The 16,405-nt window shown below is 37.3% G+C and overlaps 1 protein-coding gene across 1 annotated transcript in view; it reads right to left on the bottom strand.

Annotated features, from left to right (window-relative positions):
• LOC134752188 (1-phosphatidylinositol 4,5-bisphosphate phosphodiesterase epsilon-1-like) overlaps positions 1-16,405 on the bottom strand; it is a 167,014-nt gene that overhangs the window by 101,413 nt on the left and 49,196 nt on the right. The window lies entirely within an intron of this gene.

Below are 16,405 nucleotides of genomic sequence, written 5' to 3'. Positions count from 1 at the left end.
TTATATGTATGGAATAGAATGTCACATGAGTCCTGCATATTTAAAACATTATAATATTATATATAATAAACATTTGGTTTACAATTGTGTACCGAATTTATAATAATGCATTGTAATTTTAATAATTTAATGTATGTGAATAATAATAATGTAATTTAGAATAGCATTGTAAATTACTATGACGTGTAAAATTTTAATTTTATTATTAAATGATTGTATTGTATTGTATACATCTGTAGTAAACTTAATTATTCTATTCATTTATTTATATTTTATAACTTTATTTCCGTGAATGAAACAGTCTTAAAATCTAGAAATTAACTGGAAATAGTTACTGGCTATCTAAAATAATAACAAAATAGCAATCAGCTTTGGAACAATACTATCCCACTACGAATAACATCCATAACAGTAATTGGAAAACTACCTAGTTTTAATTTGGAACACATTAAGTGAAAAAACTTGGAAAAAACCATTTAATTTGCCAAACAGTACTTATGTATAGACAAAGGATAAACCGTAAGGAGACCGTTTGAAATCTAAACACTATAACTACTTATAATTAAGAGGCCGTAGTCGATTTTGGAGCAAAAATTTAAAATTGATAGATTTAGTCGTTGAAATTATACACATTTTGTTACGTAATATCTAAATAACAAGTATTGGTTTCTAATAGCACGTCTTCTCATCTTGCCTTTTAATAATGAGATCGCGAGCGTGCGTCACCGGTAATATATGAAAAGAAGCGCCAGTTTTTAAAAATTCATCAAAAATTTATGGTGGTAAATTATACAAATTGATGTATAAGAATAGTTTCAGCAAATGTTGTAGATTGTTTAAGTATCAAAATTACGTTGAAATCTTGTTGATTTTCAGAGAGATTGTCACTTGTTTTGAAGTAATTTCTGGAGAAAATTGATTTCGTCTAACTTTCATTTACACTACTTCAAAGTCATAATAATAAAAATGTAGTCTGATAAACGTCAAGTACAGGATATGTTTAATACAAAATTACCATGTTTAGCCGTCCAAACTTTACGATATTTACAAATAAGAGCGACAAAATCAGTGCTTTACGCGCGTTTACCAAGACGTCCATCAGAAAAGCAAACATTACTAATTTAGTGAGTCTGTTTTCAAAAAATTGATCTGATAAAAGGTAAGATAAGAAGACGTGCTAATGGAAACCAGTACTTGTTATTTCAATTAGGTAACAAAAGGTGTACAATTTCGCCGACTAAATCTATCAATTTTACATTTTTGCGACTAAAATCGTACCGGCCTCTTAAGGTGGATTACAGTAGTTGTTTAATATCAATAATGTTTGCACGTTATTTTAGACATAAACAATTGAACTTAGGCGGTAATAGAATGCGTTTTTCAATGGCAGTAATAATTATATATATAAAAAATCTGTTTATTTCAATTAAAGTACCTACTTAAGTTTATTTTACATTTGTGTAAAATCTCTAATATGAGATTATGTGCGCGGTCACTAAACTCGTGTTGTATAATAATATGTTGTTATTGTTATAATGCTATAAAAATTACGAATACTTTAATTTAGCTAACGGGTATTTATTTTTATTTAAAAGGCATACTAAACAGACAACATTCAATATTGTTACAAAAAGTACTTAAGTGCTGGTGGTGGTGGTGGTGGTGGTGGTGGTGGTATTACTTAAGAAATAAGAATGCCATCCAAAGCAAGCATGCACAGCAAGAAAAAATAAATAAATAAATAAATAAAATTATAAAAAATATCCTAAAACTACTCAAATTGCAAATTACAACATTTCATAAATAATTATTACATGTCAAATTGCTTAATAGTATTGGAAAGTGTGATGATGGCCGAGAACTCTAACAACCTGCCTCGATGATGCTGGTATGCATGCATATGCGTACGTATATGCGTAGTGGAACCAGATCTAATTCTTAATAATAATCTTTAGATTTTAATTTTTTATTTGTACAAATAGTTTGCTTTAACCTAGGGAAGAGCGGTGCCTCCCGACACAGGCAATTTTTTGCTTACCGGGCGGCTCCATCACCTAAATCATGGCAATTTGTGTTTAAAACAAATAAAGATTTTTGTATTTGTATTTTTTGTATAATGAGTCGTAATTGTAATAACCAATTTCAACTAAAATTTTACAACCATTCTTACGAATAAAATATACAATAGCCCTATAAACCGTTTTAGCTTGTCTGTAGAAATGAACATGCCATAAAGAGACATTTTATGGATGACAATTTAAAATAATGCCTGTAGACTAATAAAAACATACCGTTTAATGACGACAATTAAAACCGTGGAGACTAGAGTGCGTTAGTCTAGAACTATTTTAAGCACTAAGGCGTAACTACAAATGTGGTACTTACTGACTGATTACTTTATTTAATATTTAGGAGCTAGCCGACTTAATGATTTTGTCTAGAATATAAAATGAATCTGAATTAATAAAGAAAAGGCTACATGTGGTATTTCCTTTGCGTTATGGCTTGGGGTTCTTCAAAAAGCGAGTATTCTAGGTTCTCAAGGGTCGACAACGCATAAGTGGCTCTTTTGATGTTGCTTATAAATGACAACGGGTGACGATGACCGGATACTATCAGGAGGCCTGTTTGTAGTATATTTTAGAATTTTAACTTAATGATCTTGTCTAGAATATAAAATGAACCTGAATTACTAAAGAAAAAACTACCTGCAATATTTCCTTTGCGTTATGGCTTGGGGTTCTTCAAGAGCGAGTATTCAAGGTTCTCAAGGGTTCACAACGCATAAGTGACTATTTAGATGTTGCTTATAAATGACAATGGGCGACGATGACCGGTTACTATTATCAGGAGGCCTGTTTGTTGTATATTTTAGAAGGTGTACTTCCTTTTTGGCGAAATTTACTTCGCCAAATTTCACTTGGCAACCAACTTTTCGCCAAAGTTTCATTTGGCAAACCAATCGTTGGCATAACCTTACTTCGAAACCATTTCATTTCCCAACCCCATACTTGAGAAATGAAAATTACGTACTAGGTTGGGTTAGTTTAGGTTGGATTATGTAAATTTGCGAAATAAAATTTCGCCCAACTAAAAATATGGGATAAATAGTTTGGGAACTGAAAGTTTGTCAAGTAATTTTCGCCGAAACATCAGTAAACCATTTTAGAATTTTAACTTAATGATCTTGTCTAGAATATAAAATGAATCTGAATTACTCAAGAAAAAGCTACCTGCAATATTTCCTTTGCGTTATGGCCTGGGATTCTTCAACAAGCGAGTATTAATTTTGCCGACCGGTCTGGCCTAGTGGGCAGTGACCCTGCCTGTGAAGCCTATAGTCCTGGGTTCGAATCCCGGTAAGGGCATTTATTTGTGTGATGAGCACAGATATTTAGTATTTTTATATTATATATATATATATATATATTATAAATAATGATGTAAAAAGTAATGAAATAAATCCATTTGTATATTGTTGTCTGAGTACCCATAACACAAGCCTCCTTGGGCTTACCGGTGGACTTAGTCAATCTGTGTAAGAATGTCCTATAATATTTATTTATTTATTCAAGGCTCTCAAGGGTCGACAAGGCATAAGTGGCTCTTTTGACGATGCTTATGACCTTGGGTGACGATGACCGGTTACTATCAGGAGGCTCGATCGTTTGCTGTATTTTTTAGAATTTTTAAGACTGGCAACGAGGCTTGAATTATGGATATTTTTTAATCTAGTTCTTTAACGGGTTAAACTCAATAAATCGATAGTTATGTACTTTACTGATGCGCCGAATAATGGTCGAAGTAGCTTTTGGACAGGCTTAATTAAAAACAATATTTGAAGTATTATGTTTCGCGCCCTTTCACTGCTCAATGCGCTCCTGGCATCGACGCCTGAGTGCGACCTATTTGCGTGGACGGCAGTGTATAATGAATGCCTGAGATTCTGTGAGGCGATGGATGCTAGGTGCTCAACTGTTCCAATATAATTTGTCTGTCTGTCTATTCTAATGTAATGTGCTATTATTGTTGTTATAATTGTTGCTGTTTTATGTATTATTATTGCTGTTAGTTTTAAGTTTCGTGACGCATTGGTTCAACTGTAATGTCATGTAAACATTATAATCAATAAAATAAAAAATAAAAATGTTTTACCGCATTTTTATTACTTCATACATTTCTAAATAAATTAATACGCTATACTTTCAAAAAACGTCTACAAACAATTAACGTGACAGTTGCTCCGTCCAGAACCGGCCAAGTGCGAGTCGGACTCGCGCACGAAGGGTTCCGTACCATTACGCAAAAGGCTGCAAAAAAATCAAGTTTGTTGTGTAAATTAAATACCCCACTTAAATATTTATTTTATTCTGTTTTCGTATTTATTGTTATAGCGGCAACAGAAATACATCATATGTGAAAATTTCAGGTGTCTAGCTATCACGGTTCATGAGATACAGCCTGGTGACAGACGGACGGACAGCGGAGTCTTAGTAATAGGGCCCGTTGTTACCCTTTGGGTACGGAACCCTAAAAATAGACTGATCATTGGACGTGCAAGTTATAGTCAATCGATAATGTTCCCGTCCCTAATGTCCCTATAGTGGAATTGTGCGCGCGAACTCAGCTGAAAAGGAACGATAAAACCGGCAAAGTGCGAGTCGGACTCGCGCACGAAGGGTTCCGTACCATTACGCAAAAAACGGCAAAAAAATCAAGTTTGTTGTGTGGGAGCCCCATTTAAATATTTATATTATTTTGTTTTTAGTATTTGTTGTTATAGCGGCAACAGAAATACATCATATGTGAAAATTTCAACTGTCTAGCTATCACGGTTCATGAGATACAGCCTGGTGACAGACGGACGGACAGCGGAGTCTTAGTAATAGGGTCCCGTTTTTACCCTTTGGGTACGGAACCCTAAAAATAGACTGATCATTGGACGTGCAAGTTATAGTCAATCGATAATGTTCCCGTCCCTAATGTCCCTATAGTGGAATTGTGCGCGCGAACTCAGCTGAAAAGGAACGATAAAACCGGCAAAGTGCGAGTCGGACTCGCGCGCGAAGGGTTCCGTACCATTACGGAAAAACAGCAAAAAAATCACGTTTGTTGTATGGCCCCATTTAAATATTTATATTATTTTGTTTTTAGTATTTGTTGTTATAGCGGCAACAGAAATACATCATCTGTGAAAATGTCAACTGTCTAGCTATCACGGTTCATGAGATATAGCCTGGTGACAGACAGACAGACGGACAGCGGAGTCTTAGTAATAGGGTCCCGTTTTTACCCGTTGGGTACGGAACCCTAAAAAACTAAAAAGAAATATTACAACTGTTATATTTGGTGCAAAACTGAGGCGACTGGATACAAACCCCTAGAGACCGTGCATGGACTGTAGGGGGCAGCACAAGAGCCATATTCATATTCATATTCCTTTATTGATAAAATTACAAATTTTACATGTCATTTCATGTCATGTCATTTGTCATGTCATTTATGTTTTATATGTCAAGCTTATGTTTCTAATTTACGCCACAAGATGGCAGAACCTACAACGGGTAAGGTAACAAGCGCGAACGTAGAGGGCAGCACCTGCTTTAACGTGAAGTGTCAAGAGTTTAAGTTTCCGATTTAGGTCACAATCTTACAACGCGCGGTCAAACATAGCAAATGGACCAGTGTATGACTTCATTCCGGTTGCTGTCGAAACGGCTGGGCCATGGTGCGCCGAGGAATTAAAGCTGGTCAGGGAGATCGGGCGTCGGTTGAGGGACAGAGGCTGTGACCTCCGGGCTGGATCTTACCTGGTCCAACAAATATCCTTAGCCATTCAGCGTGGCAACGCAGCTGGCATATTTGGAACATTTGGGCCAGATGGGGAACAGTTCGGGACTAAAAATATAATTTTTGACGGGACTAGTTTGTTATTATTCGTTTCTATATACTAAGTGTATACAGTTTAGGTTTACTAGGTTAGTTTTAATTTTATAATATTGTAGTTTGATCATATATTATGTTCTATTCTATGTAAAGTTCCGGAAAAAACTAACAACTATGGATTTATGTCCGAAATAAAATTCTTTTATTGATTTATTTATTAAAAGTGTGTAAAAAAACATATTTTTCAAAAAACATAATTTGACCGAATCAAATATCCATATATGTAGATATAAAAAATCGCTTCCCGCTTGTCCCAAACAACCCTCTCACCACTATTTAAGGGGCCCACTGACTATCAGTCCGCCGGACGATATCGTGTCTAGTTAGTCTAGTAGTCAGTTATGTTTTATTTTAAAAATAACAAAATATAATTCACTAGACTTATATTGACCGGGATATAAGTCTAGTGAAACTAACCGTGAATCATTCAAAACTCTAAAATATAATTCCTTTAAGTAAAATGAGCTCACTTAAGGTTTTAAGCACTGTTGCTCCAGGGCCCATAATTTTTTTCTACACTATACTTAAATACATAAACAACATCCATAACTAAGGAACAAAAATCTGTGATCAACACAAAAATAAATGCCCTGACCGAGATTCGAACCCGGAATCTCCAACTTCGGTTACTAACGAAACGATTACTGGGAGCGTAGCCAACATGCAATCGTTAACGCTCCGTATACCGAAACACAACTGTCCCTGTCGCACTATTAGGGAAAGTGATAGAGAGAGAGAGATGACTACGATTGGCACGATGGCTACGCGACCTCGATGTGTTAATACTTTGCTAAATAGCAATATATATGCGTTTGGCATTTCGGAGTTTTTTTTATAGGTTAGCAAAACTTTTCGTAAACGCAATGTTATCATGGAACATAAATCGCGCTGACATCTGTGCCCTTACCATGAGTTTATGGTGAACGTACTCGCTAGCGATACAGTATAATAATATAATTATCTTCTTCTTCGACCGCTTAACGCTAATTCCCGGCCTAGCGTCAGGGTCCGCTTTCCTACTCAATCTTCTCCACTTTGCCCGGTCTTCGGCATCTTCAGGTGTGAGATTGTTCTCTTCCATGTCCGCTATCACGACGTCCAGCCAGCGCTTCTTAAGGGGCCCACTGACTATCAGTCCGCCGGACGATATCGGCCTGTCAGTTAGAACAAAAATTTGACAGTTCCGAACAACTGACAGGCCAATATCGTCCGGCGGACTGATAGTCAGTGGGCCCCTTTATGCCTACCGCGGCCGCGTGATCTAGGGCCTTGGACAGTGAGGTTGAGCAGTCTGTTTCCGACGTAGTCCACCGGTCTGCGGCTTATATGGTCATACCACCGGAGACGACTTTCCTGCAGCTTATCCGCTACGTCACGGATTCAGAGGCTCTCACGGATGTGTTCGTTACGTATATATACGTATATTAATATTAATAAGTGGTCGACCGCGTGAACCGCTTTTCCATGAATCAGGGGTCATCCAATAATTGGGGCATTTTCTATGAAAAGGGACCTTATTGTCGATGGCGCTTACGCCGCACAGCGTCGCGCGGCATTGTATTTATTTCGGAGCATCGTTTATAATGGCGTAAGCGCCATCGACAATAAGGTCCCTTTTTATAGAAAATACCACAATTACATCACACATTAGAGGGAGGGGGGTTATGAAAATGTGGCATGTATCAGGGGGGAGTCACAAATTTTGCGACGTCAATTTAATTATTTTTATTATTCGCAGCATAGTTAAATAACTTGTTTTTGTAATGATAAATAGTTTTTGTTCATGCACATTTTATTCCTAATCGGTTTTGTGTATTTTTTTTTAAATATTATTATTATAAGTTTTGAACGATTCACGGTTAGTTTCACTACTTATATTGACCGGGATATAAATACAAACGGTAATCACGGTCTATATCCTGGTCAATATAAGTCTGGCATTACTATTATTAAAAAAAAAAAACAATAATACCAGATTTCGTCGAAAACAAAATTGCTAAATCTGTGACGTCACACCAGGGGAGGGGGGTTGTCAAATCCACACCTGATCATGAGAAAGAGGGGAGAGGGGTCAAAAAATCAAGAAATTCGTCTGACGTAATTTGACCCCTTAAATCGTGGTAAGGGAAAAATCGGCTGAAAATATCGCTTCAGGAATCTGTGCGTACCTAAATTCGGCGTTGGGTACCTTACAAATGGCCACGCCGTGCCTGGCGTATATAGCGCGGCTTTCACGCACTGAGTTTATAAACGATCGTTTAGAATACTATGTGCGTCTGAAAATAATTGCCGGTCGAATTTTGATATTGAAGGAAGAGCGAAGAAAAAAAAAGGAAACATTTTTTCTTTAAAGAAACAAAATTGCATTCAATAATTTTTCTTTTTTCTTCAATTTCGCTTGTCTTAAAAATATTTATGAGTACTAAATGTTAGATTTTTTTGGATATTTTGTACGACAGACGAGTGTGAGACCTAATGTTTCTTGGAGAAATATTATCATTAACATCATAATATAGGTATTTCTCCAAGAAAATTTGGCTTAACTAAACTAAAAGAACTAAATATGTTGTTCAAGTTTGAGTGTGAGCGTGTTTGTGTGGGTAGTGTGGGTGTGCGAGGATTTTTCGGGGTTCGGACACGCGAAGTAGATGCATTTGCGTCATCTATGGTATATTTATATCTGTGGTATTCTCACTTTGTTATGTACTTGTGTGTGTTTTACTACTAGGTACTACTACTTACTATTTACAAAAATATACGCACTTACAAACAACTGGAGCGGTCGCTAGTATATGGGAAAAACATCGATAATTGAGTTTATGCATAGGTATAGGAATTCTGTGAGGGTTTCTCCTCTCACTTTTAAACTAATCACTGAAAACACTGTGTATAAAGAAATACTTTAATATAAAAATACAACACAATAATAATGAAAAACAGCCTCCGCTGACAATATTATTCTCTCGACAGAGAACCGTCATAACATTCCATTCAAACATCCTTCAAGATTCAAACCAGCCAGCCTGTCAACAATTGTCTACCTCTTTGCTCTAACACTCCTCCTCAATTGTTTTCCCTCAGACATCCTATCCTCATCCAAACTCTCCTGGTTCCTTTCACTCTCACTAATGCACATCCTTCAACACACACCCATCTCTCTACGACAAAAAACATGCTTCTCTCTAACAACGGCTTTTGTCAAGACATCAGCAACCATTCGCTTCGTTTCTAAATACGCTAGCGAAATTGCACCATTTTCAATTGCTTCTCTGATAAAATGGTAGCGAACATCAACATGCTTAGTCTGCTGATGTTGCACTGGGTTTTGTGCAATTGCCATAGCGGATTGGCTGTCCGTATGTATTGTTATGGGCGATTCCTCCTTTCCTATAATTTCTGTAAGGAACCTCTTAAGGAATATGGCTTCTTTGGCAGCTTCGGATAGGCTCATATATTCAGCCTCAGCTGTTGACAAAGCTATACTCCTTTGTTTGGTACTCTGCCATGAAATGGCTCCCTTTGCCATCATGAAGACATTTCCGGAATATGATTTTCTGTCAACAAGGTTTCCACCATGATCAGCATCGGCAAATCCTTGTATATATTCGTATGTCTCCTTGGAATACTTTAGTCCCATGCTTTTCGTACCTTTAAGATACCTCAGTATTCTCTTTGTAGCAGTCCAGTGAACTTCCTCATAGCAGTTACAAAACTGACTCATAAAGTTTACTGAGTGCGCTATGTCAGGTCTAGAACACACAGCTATATACATCAGTGATCCTATCAGCTCTCTGTAGGGTATACTTTCATCAGGTGTATATGGCTCTTGTGGTTTCTGAAAACGTTGGCCTGGAACTCCTGGTGTACTAACTGGCTTGCAGTTCTCCATTTTAAATCTGCGAAGAACTTGGTCAATGTATTCCTCTTGATCTATTTGAATACTTCCGTTTTCTTGTTTAATGCGCATTCCAAGAAACAGTTCGGCCTTTCCTAAATCCTTCATCTCAAATTTTGCCTTCAGACCATTTTTAACCTTTTTCATCTCAATTTCATTGTTATATAGTATCAAAATATCATCTACATATACAGCTAGGAATATCGTGTCCTTTTGTGTTTTTCTTATATAAACACACGATTCATTCTTACATCGTTTGAAGTTAAGGCTCTCCAGCTCAGCGTGTAACTTCAAATTCCAAGATCGTGGTGCTTGCTTAAGTCCATATAGGGATTTCTGGATAAGACACACGTAGTCTTCCTTCCCTTCCTCTTCAAAATGTGGAGGTTGACGCATGAAGACTCTCTCAATAAGACTTCCATTAAGAAACGCGGTTTTTACGTCCATGTAATCAATCTGTAGACCGAGATTAGCTGCTAAAGCTAGGAGTAGTCTCATTGAACTGTGTCGCACTACCGGTGAGAAAGTCTCGTCGTAATCTATGCCTTTTCTCTGGCTAAAGCCGCGTGCAACCAATCGTGCTTTGTAACGAGTTTTATTCCCCGCTTCCTTTTTGATTCTAAATATCCATTTGGAATCAATAACGTTGCTTGCTTGTTCAGGCTTTACTAGAATCCACGTTTCGTTTGTCTTCAGTGCATCTAGCTCCTCCTTAATCGCATCTTTCCATTGTTGAGCATCCTTTCTGGATAATGCCTCTTGCACTGTAAGCGGATCATCCACCTCTGATGTCGCTTGGTAGGTTACATAATCAGGTAACTGAACAGGTTTTCTGTCTCTGAGTGGATATCTCCTTTTTTCCACTAAAGGTTCAATTGGTGTATCTCTATTCTCTTCAGCTGGTAAAAATTCTACTGGTATATCTCTATTTTCTTCATCTGGTCTCTCTTCAGACGAAACCCAGTTTTCTTCACCATCAGATATTTCAGTATGAGCATCATGATCTCCATCATTTGACTCCAGGTTCTCTACCTGAACTCTTTGCTCTTGCTGAACATTTTGCTGTAGAGTTCCCCGTTGTTGAACATTATCTCTTTGCTGTGGAGTTACCGATTGCTGTACATGATCTTCAAGGTTAATTATAACGTGCTGCTTCTTCTCATTATCATGAGCCCTTGTGCCTTCTTCATATTTTTGGTTTTCGAAAAATACTACATCTCGGGCTCTATGCAGCTCTCCGTTTGAAGGATCTATCAGCCTGTACCCTTTTGACTCTTCGCAATATCCTACAAATACCAGCTCTTTACTCTTCGGATCCCACTTGGTTCTCTTTTGATCTGGTATGTGCATGTATGCCTTGCATCCGAAGACTTTGAGATGACTTAAATCTGTCTTTCGTCCAGTCCACATCTCTTCTGGTGTCATCTCCTTTACCGCTATGGTGGTACTTCTATTTTTTAAGTATACAGCGGTGTTGACTGCTTCGGCCCAAAAACTGACGGGAAGTCCTGCCTCTTGTAACATTGCTCGGCTCTTATCAGCAATCGTGCGATTTGCACGTTCGGCTACACCATTTTGTTCAGGCGTGTATGTAATGGTCAGCTGATGCCTTATGCCATGTTCTTTTAGGTAGGCATCCACTCTTCTGTTTACGTATTCAGTTCCATTGTCAGTTCTTATTACTTTCACCTTTTTTCCTGTTTGCCTCTCAGCTAAATTTATAAACTCTTTTATTTTTTCAAATGCTTCACTTTTGGCTTCAAGAAAATATACGAAGGTTTTTCGCGAGTAGTCATCGATAAAAGTTATATAGTACCTATGACCTCCAATAGACTTACCACTCATTGGCCCGCTAATATCCGAATGAATTAGCTCGAGGAGCTCTCCAGCTCTCGTAGCCTGGTTACGTTTAAATGGTTGCCTAGTTTGCTTGCCCATCAAGCAGGCTACGCAGTCCATTTTTGAGTTAGTAATGTTTGAAAAACTCACCCCTGTTGACATTTTGTCTTTCAATAAGGTCAGGTTACGTACACACAAGTGTGCCATCCGTTTATGCCAAAGCTCCATCTCGTTTCCAATTGTAGACGCCAGTGCAACTGCCTGTGAGGAACATGTTAGTTTATAAATACCCCTATCATGCTTTCCGGTTACACATGGGTTCCCTTTTATAGAACATTCATCAGCATTATAAATTTCGCAACCTTTTTTATTAAAAACCACAACCTTATTTTTAGTATTTACCATATTGCTCACACTAAGTAAATTTGAAGACAAGTCTGGTACATAGATCACATTGCTTATACTAATATCAAGTGAATCATCCTCTACAATACCAAAACCTTCTCCAAAAACCTTACCTGCATTCGCGCAACTCACTTCTACCTTTTTCTCAAAGTTCACAAACTTATCCATCCAGTCCTTCCTGAAAGTCATATGTCCTGACGCTCCTGAATCTATTATCCACTCGTTTTGATAAGTCTTCTCTCGATCCACACAGGTTAGTGCCGTCGCCATATGATTCCTCTTCGATTGACGTGGATTGTGTGGACAGTCACAAGCTTTATGCGGTCCCTCGCAAATGAAGCATTTTACAGTCCTCTTCTCTTTGAACTCTTTGTTCCTCTGAACAAATTTCTTATGAGTGTTATGATGCTTTGATGTAGTGAGCGCTGAGCTCGAAGTATGTCTACTACTTGGGCCTGCACTCATTCTGTTATCATCCATTTGCAGCAGTTTTGTTTTAACATAGTCCGAAGTTAAGGATATGTTCGCGCTCTCCAGCGCCAACCTCATAGGCGCATATTCCTCTGGTAGGCCTTGTAGCATGAGTGCTGCTAGTAATTCATCATCGATTTCTTTATCTAAGTCTGCTAGTTGGTTGCTAACTTGCATCAGTTCAGTTATATATTCAGTTATTGAATTAAACATATTCAGTTTTAGGCTCACTAGCCTTGACAACAATCTACATCTGTTGTTGATACCTTTGTCTTCGTAAGCTACTTTAAGATTATTCCACGTCTCATACGCCGTAGTAGCTTTACGTACGTGCACCTTGCACTGACTCTCGATCAGTAAACAGATTTTGGTTCGCGCTCTCTGATCGTTTTTCTTTGCGGTAGCATCTGCTGTGTCAGCAACTTTCTCTATGTACTGCCACAAATCATCGTGCACCAATACGCACTCCATATCAAACTTCCAGGTATTCCAGTTACGATTACCTTGAAATTTCTCTATACTCAGGAGCCCCGGTCCCGCATTCGACATGGTGGTACTCATTGTGTTGTTTCTCGAACTAGTAGGACGTTAATGTTATTGGTTGGTAGTTCTTACCGCCATACTCCTCTAGATCCAAAAAAAAATATTTATCTCTGTTTTACACTAGTGTTGTACCTTGTTCATGATTAGGTCGATCAGATTTTTGGAAATCGTGCTTCCCATAACCTGTGAGGGTTTCTCCTCTCACTTTTAAACTAATCACTGAAAACACTGTGTATAAAGAAATACTTTAATATAAAAATACAACACAATAATAATGAAAAACAGCCTCCGCTGACAATATTATTCTCTCGACAGAGAACCGTCATAACATTCAATCAATCATTTATTTGCACATAAAACATAGTATATAATGCATGCAAATACACTTATAAGACACATTACTCTACCATTACTCTCTCCATTATTCCATTCAAACATCCTTCAAGATTCAAACCAGCCAGCCTGTCAACAAACCTCTTTGCTCTAACAAATTCCCTACCTGTTATAAAAGTTTTGCTCCCTAAAATTTTATGTCTGTATGAACATCATATTTCCAAAGATAGATTGTACCTAATAATAGCAGTAAAACACTATTGTACAAAAAAGAAACGTAAAACAGGAAAAAAAACCAGACATATGCAAGTCGGACTCGCCCACCGAGGATTCCGTACTTTTTAGTATTTGTTGTTGTAGCGGCAACAGAAATACATCATCTGTGAAAATTTTAACTGTCTAGCTATCACAGTTCATGAGATATAGCCTGGCGACAGACAGACAGACGGACAGACGGACAGCGGAGTCTTAGTAATGGGTACGGAACCCTAAAAACACACATAATTAGTCCAAAAGCGAACTTATTCCTTTAAGGCAAAGATAGATATAACTCCGTAATAGATAGATACAGTCTAAGGAAAAAACCTGCCTCGAAAATGACGAAAATTTGATTCTCGATTAGATGTCGCTACTACCTTTGGCCTACTCTCGTATAGAGGGCGTTGACGGTTTCGTTTGTTATTTAACAATTTTAACGCATATCAGTGAAAGAACATGGGTCAAAATAATAAAAATAATCAATGCAAATAAAAAAAATCATTTATCCATATTTAAATTCATTTTATCGTATTTTTATAAATCTTCATTTTTAGTTTTAAAGTGTGTCGATAAATGGCAGTGAATTTACTGTGGTTACAAAATTTACTATGACAGTACCGCTCTATAATATTATATTCTCTTTGTTTAAGGGATCTCTTTCAGTTAACCTTGAGCCTTTGAGGGAGAATTGGAAACGTTCGGTAGACATCTAAACTGTACTAAATGGCATAAAAAGAAGAGTATTAATTATTGTCCTAAAACCTTAAAAAAAAGCTGCGTTTTTTACTCAATTGCGTGCCAAAAGTTTGCATAGCGGAATAAATTTGGGCCATTTGGCGAATAGGTGTGCCAATCGCGGATAAGAACTTTGTTTTTCATTAAAACAACATTATTAAGTTGGAATTTCGGAAATTGCTTCGGTTCCAGTATTCCTGATAGCCTGAAGTAATATTAAGTAGGTATTGGTTGTGGCTTAGCTCCTTTGAATAAGAGAGTGTCAATATGACTAATATTTTAAGAGGCCGGTGTCGATTTTAGTCGCAAAATTGTAAAATTGATAGATTTAGTCCGTGAAATTTTACACCTTTTGTTACCTAATTGAAATAACAAGTACTGGTTTCTATTAGCACGTCTTCTTATCTTACCTTTTATTAGATAATTTTTTTGTAAACAGACTCACTAAATTAGTAATGTTTGCTTTTCTGATGGACGTTTAGGTAAACGCGCGTAAAGCACTGATTTTGTCGCTCTTATTTGTAAATTTCGTAAAGTTTGGACTGCTAAACATGGTAATTTTATATTACACATATCCTGTACTTGACGTTTATCAGACTACATTTTTATTATTATGACTTTGAAGTAGTGTAAATGAAAGTTAGACGAAATCAATTTTCTCCAGAAATTGCTTCAAAACAAGTGACAATTTCTCTAAAAATCGACTTAATTTCAACGTAATTTTGATACTTAAACAATCTACAACATTTGCTAAAACTATTCTTATACATCAATTTGTATAATTTACCACCATGATTTTTTGATGAATTTTTCAAAACTGCCCCTTCTCTTCATGCATTACCGGTGACGCACGCTCGCGACCTCATTGTTAAAAGGCAAGATGAGAAGATGTGCTAATAGAAATCAATACTTGTTATTTAGATAACGTAACAAAACGCGTATAATTTCAACGACTAAATCTATCAATTTTACATTTTTGCTCCAAAATCGACTACGGCCTCTTAAGTGTGAAAATTTGTACATACCTATTAATATTATCAAAAAGGATATAATAGGATAGAGCGGTACTGTCATAGTAAAATTTGTAGCCATAGTAAATTCACTGCCATCTATCGACACACGAAACCTAAAAATAAAAATATCAAAAAATGTATTTATTTTATATATGGATAAATGATTCTTTTTTATTGCTATAATTATTTTTATATTATTTTGACCCATGTTCTTTCACTGATATGCGTTAAAATTGTTAAATAACAAACGAAACCGTCAACGCCCTCTATACGAGAGTAGGCCAACGGTAGTGGCGCCATCTGATCGAGAATCAAATTTTCGTGATTTTCGAGGCACGTTTTTTCCTTAGACTGTATCCATCTATTACGGTGTTATATCTATCTTTGATATTACTAACAATACTATGTTTGTCGACAGCCGTTCGTAAGATCAGGCAGATCGTGTAATTCCTAGGCATGTCGTGAAACGTAAAAATCTTTGTATGAAAGTCGACGGCGCCCCGCCTGGATAGTTTGCCCTTTGCCCTTCAGTATAAAGCAACCTAACGAACCTATCCTCCTACCACACAGGAACATTACGATCTGCCTTTTTTTTTTTTAAACAAGCATACGGCCCGCCTGATGTTAAGCAGTCTCCATAGCCTATGTACGCCTGCAACCTGACCCTAACACTCCTCTCCCTCGAGCTCTGGCAACCCTTACTCACCGGCAGGAACACGACACTATCAGTAGGGTCTAGTGTTATTTGGCTGCGGTTTTCTGTAAGGTGGAGGTACCTCCCCAGTTGGGCTCTGCTCTAGATTTGGAATGACATCCGCTGTCCTAATCTTACGATCGGCCGCCGACATGTATTGTCTACCTGGAGTCTTAGCATGGTACGCTTATCACCATGCCTGTCACGTTCTAACAAGTATGTGAGTGCGAAAGTGACGGACTTAGTGATAGGGGAAACCATGCTGCGCGGGCT

Source organism: Cydia strobilella, chromosome 24 (assembly GCF_947568885.1).
Source record: "Cydia strobilella chromosome 24, ilCydStro3.1, whole genome shotgun sequence".
NCBI lineage: Eukaryota > Metazoa > Arthropoda > Insecta > Lepidoptera > Tortricidae > Cydia > Cydia strobilella.
The sequence above is the reverse complement of the archived record's forward strand: the minus strand, read 5'-3'. Positions and strand labels throughout refer to the sequence as shown.